Raw genomic sequence first — 5,725 nt, 5'->3', positions numbered from 1 at the left:
TCTATATAAATAAGAAGATGTGGTATGAGTGTCAATGAGACAACTTTCCATCCAAGTCACAATGTATAAAAAGTTAACAATTATAGGTCAAAGTACGGCTTTCAACACGGAGCCTTGGCTCACACCAAACAGCAAGCTATAAAGGGCCCCAAAATGACTAGTGTAAAACAATTCAAACAGGCATAGAATGTTTGAGAGTCAACATTGTAAGTTTTAAGTGAGTGTGCTCAAATGTAGAATAATGTGTTTTAGTTGAGAGGAGCACTGCCTATTCAAGCGGGATTATTAAGTTCTGCCGACTGCCTTATCAATGAAAAAAACTGAAAAAACGCCATTTTCTAATACTTGGTGGCAAAGGTCAATATTATGCGAAAAGCTAGTCATTGAAAATGTATATGTTGAGAGATGTTTGAATTAGAAGTTTAGAAACGAGTTTTAAAACACAGATGTCTAAAATAATTATGTTACAGATCATACTACGATACTGCAAAGGGAAGTACTGCCTCGTGTGATTGAACCTTTGCCTATGTTCATCAGTACCTATGATCTTAACCAATAAATAACTATCCTTTATCTATGACAAACGAAACGATATTAATTTTAAAATTATCATAACCCACACATTAGAAGCAAAATACCAACTTCACCTGCATATGGGATATACATTTCCAAACTCATTCGGTATTCAAGAGCTTGCAGCTACTACTCAGACTTTATTAAAGCTCACCAGTGTCTGAGCAAAACTTGAAGAACTATGGTTTTGTCAAAGAACGTTCGTCCTTTTTCTAAAAAGGTTCATCGGAAGATACTAAGACCTTGTTGGTAAATATTCCGCATCAACTTCACAAATAATACATAATGATCTTGATGTTAGATTGTAGGTACTGACGTTGTTCATCATCTTACTTACGTCTTATAGTGTTCTTTTATTTGTCTTTGTAAATTATTAACCTTAACTGTTAGGTGCATTTTTGGTAATATCCTTTTGGTGTGGCTCGGTACTTATACACCCCACAATTGTGTTATTGTATTTTTTGTATTCTTGTATTTCATTTTTGCGTATGTGTTTTGTCTATATGCCATTTTGTTTTTCTTTATTGACATATTTGTTTGTTTTTATGCTGATTCAGATAATAACACAATGTTGACTGATGTCCCCCTATTTTAAACTTAAATATTGATATAATGAAATAAAACATTAATTTAATTGAAATGATTTATAGTTTCATTGAACAAAAGTTCACAGCAATTCCGATCGGTGCTACAATTGGTGACAGCGGTTAAAAAAAAACAACAAAAAAACCAAACCTACAATTTAAATTAAAAGACTACACCAAAAAAAATAATAAATAAATTTTATTGATACTCAAAGTGTAAATTGAAACACAAAGAATAAATTTAATTTTTACAGTGATATATAAAAACACAAAAGTTGCTGAAACTTTAAGTGTTTAATAAAGAAAAATAAATTAACATACAGAGAGTTACTGAAACTCGAAGTATATTTTTAAAGCCCATTGAAGCTTGAGAGTTAATGAAACTTAAGAGCTGTAAATATTCATAAATAATACGAAAATAAAAATAAAATAAAAAAGTATTAAAGAAATTAAGCACTTAAAGGTTACTGAAACTTAGAGTGTGAATAAAGTATAGATAAAATATTATTTGTCGAAAAATACTTAGTCAGAAAAAAAAATAAACGAAGACAGAGATTTTAAAAATATTTATTTTTAGCATTACACAAACAATTATTTTATTGTTCTGAACATATGTTACATAAACTGTAAAGCCTAAAGGATTGTATACATTTAATTATTATTAGATAACATATTAGCAATTGAAATATTTAGAATATTTAAACCTAGCTTTTGCAAAGCCAAAAATGTTTTTACGGAATAGAGAACTTCCATTGCCGATATTTTCTAGTAACGGGGGAAATTCCAGCGTGGTTTCAAATAGTGAGTTATCAAATATGCCAAGTTTATATGGTTCTTCAAGTCAACTTACCTTGCCTGCTTTAGCCAGTAATAATTCATTAAATATACCTGGGGTGTCAATGATAAGTGATAGTGCACTGAGCACAAATACCCGATTTCAGAGTACACAGAGTACATAGAACCTATCCCACAGTGCACTGAGCACTCATATCCCATCACAGAGTGCACTGAGCATTATTCAGTCACATAGAGCACCGAGCATAACTATTCCGGTACAGAGTGCACTAAGCACAAACGTACAACATCAGAGTGCACCGAACACATATATTCAAGCTTAAGGTGCACCGAGCACATGTATTTTATCACACTGTGCACTGAGCACTCGTCCATATACCCACAGTGCACTGAGCACTGGTCCACATAACCAAAGTGCACTGAGCATTGGTCCATATAACCAAAGTCCACGGGAGGAATATGCACACCTTATGTCTCTATTCCGATTCATGCCCAGACAATGACAGGCAATATACCGAATATTACATCATTCAGTGACACCAGTTTCAACAGACCAATCAGCCATAGTACCAGTGATTACCAACAAGAAATACTTAAATTAAGGGAGAACATAAGGGAAATTGAAAATGAAAGAGATTATTACAGATAGCAAACTGTTCAACCAGATTGTACAAGACAGCAGAATGTCCAACCAGATAATACAAGACAGCAAACTTTTCAATCAGTATATACAAGACAGCAGAATTTTCAACCAGATTATACTAGACAGCAAAACAGCCAACTGAGATACCGAACAGACTCCACATCTAGCATGCAAGATAGTTATCACTCAGGACTACCATTCTACAATGGAAGAATCTACTGGAGTACATTTCTGATGCAATTCGAAATAATTGCTGAAAGAAATAATTGGGATCCAAGACGTCAAGCTGAGGAAATATAACTGGTGCTTTAAGAAGAAGCTGCAAAATTTGCATCTGAGCTAACGTATGACACAAGGAGCTTGTTTCGACTTTTATCCAAAGATATGGAAAGAAGATTTGGAGATAAAAACCTGCCTGAAACCTACAGAAAAGAGCTGCAATTTACCAGAAAAAAATACAAGGAGTCAATAAATGAATATGCTGCTCGCATTCAAACAATGGTCAGGAAGGCATATCCAGGCATGGATAATCAACTATTCAATAATATATCAATTGAATATATGTTAAATGGATTAAATGATCAAAGTATTGCCTATGATGTATTGACAAAAAGACCTAAAACTATGGAGGAAACAATCAATCTTGTAGCATGGCATACTACATGCAAAAATGGAATTAGAAGCAAAACTCAAATAAGGCAAATTAAAATTGAAGAAGAAGAAACGTCTGTTGATGCTGATCAGTCTGATGACATAGAAGTGAGACGAGTTGGAGGTTAACGAGTTGTTACCGAAGAGCGTCTTAATCAGTTTGGTAGAGAGATTAAAGAAAGTATCACAACTGAAGTAACCTAGTCTGTTGAGAACATAATGAACACAAGACTACCAACATCAACTGCATACCAGCAAAAGAAGAATTTTAACAGTCAAAATGCAAGATGGCATAACAAGGACAAAAATCAGAATAAAACAACACAGGATGCTATGCATGTAATGAAGAAGGACATTATGCAAGGTCATGTCCTAATCAGAAACAGACACACGGACAGGCTTCAGACGGAAACCCGTTAAACTAAAACGGGCTGAGACTAACGGCAAAGTGTCAGCCCGCAATTGCAAGAGTAAAGCAGACTTAGTAGATATAAACCAGACACATGAAGATCAAGTAGATAATAACATTGAATGTGTGTTTCTTGGTAAGGGGATTGAAATGGGGAACTCTGTCAGTAGTAAGAAAAAGAAAGATTTTGTTGCTGAGATAATACCGGAAAACCAAGGTCTCTCTTTAAATGGTGATAGTGGTCAGGATACAGGTGCTGAAAAGGATGTTATATTCAACAATAATGAGGAAATTGTGATTGATCGCGTAACAGCAGCCAGTATTAGGGTACCAATGAAAGTCAGTAATCAAAAAGTAAAAGCTGTTATTGATACTGGAGCGGAAGTTACTGTTTTAAATGAAGACACCTTTTCCGCCTTCCAAAATCAAGCAGATCAAAGTTGAAACCAGCACTGAAAAAACTAGTTGTTGCCGAAGCAGGAAAGCAAATGGGAACAAAAGGTATAGCAGCAGTGACGTTAATACTTGGAGACTCAAAGTTTGTCTAGGATGTATATGTAGCAACAATTGGTAATGATTTGTTGCTAGGCTGTGATGTCCTTGATGAAATGGATATAACAGTAAACTCTAGAAAAGGAATTCAACTGAATGGAAAATGGATTGAATGTGAAGTTAACCGCAAGTCAGACATGATTGCAAGAGTATTATTGGATAAGAATTTCAGCATTCCACCATCTTCAGAAGTTATACTTTATGGTTGCGGTCGAAATAAAGAATTGCTAGATACCAGGTATTCCATGATACAGCCTGTAGTTAAAGATAACAGGAAAATTATGGTGGCACAGACATTGGTTGATCCTTTCACGAAGACTATTCCAGTAAGATTGATAAATCTAGAATCAGAACCCATACACTTGGAGAAACATTACCTTCTTGGTGAACTACATCCTGATCATTCAAAGATGTGTAAAACACATGATTTGTCAAGAGAAAGCTATAAATTTCCATTGCTGAGACCTTAGAAAAGGCAAATATACGCGAAAAGTGGGAACCGGAGATAAATATTTGTAAAATCAATGAGCTGAATGGTAAACAGGAGAACAAGGCCTAACTTCAACTGTTGCCAGAACATCTCAAAGAACTTTATGAAAGAAGCAGTAAAAGTATAGAGAGTAACAATATCAAAGTAAGTGTAGCTGAAGTTCTGCAGAGGAACAGCTAGGCTTTTGCCTCTTCATTAACGGATTTAGGAACATGTTCACTAGTCAAACCTAGAATTGATACAGCTGGGGCTGCTCCTATTAGAGTACCACTAAGAAGGACACCAGCAGCATTCGAGAAAGAAGACAAGAAAAACCTTGATGAGCAACTAGAACATGGGATAATCCAACCATCAAAATCAGCATGGGCCTCAAATGTCGTACTCGTACGGAAGAAAGACAACACTGTCCGGTGGTGCTTAAATTTTTGAAAACGGAATGACCTCACCATAAAGGATGCCTACCCATTGCCCCGAATAGATATGTGCCTGGATTACCTAGCCTCAGCATCTTTATTTAGTTGTCTTGACCTTCAGAGTGGATATTAGCAGTTACAGTTGGAAGAAAAAGACCAACCAAAGACGGTTTTCATCACTGTTTGAATACTGTAAAATGCCATTTGGGTTATGCAATGCACCAAGCATCTTTCAGAGATGTATGGAGCTGATATTTAGAGGATTACAGTGGAAGACTCTCCTTATATATCTTGATGATATCATCATCTTCAGTTCAGAGTATGATGAACATTTAGCCAGATTAGACGAAGTATTCCAACGACTCATCAAAGCTGGTTTGAAGTTGAAACCATCAAAATGTGACCTGATGATGAGTGAAATACTGTATCTTGGACATATTGTGGGAAAAGATGGTATTAAACCAAATCCCAAGCTTATTGAGAATGTGAAAAACTGGAAAGTCCCTACGTCGATGAAAGAAGTTAAGATGTTCCTTGGCCTTTGTAACTACTACATACAATTTATAAAAGGTTTCAGTGAGATAGCTGCTCCATTAAGTCATTTGACTAGAAAGG

Source organism: Mytilus californianus, unplaced genomic scaffold (genome assembly GCF_021869535.1).
Source record: "Mytilus californianus isolate M0D057914Y unplaced genomic scaffold, xbMytCali1.0.p SCAF_10, whole genome shotgun sequence".
Lineage (NCBI taxonomy): Eukaryota > Metazoa > Mollusca > Bivalvia > Mytilida > Mytilidae > Mytilus > Mytilus californianus.
Note: the sequence above shows the minus strand (reverse complement) of the source record.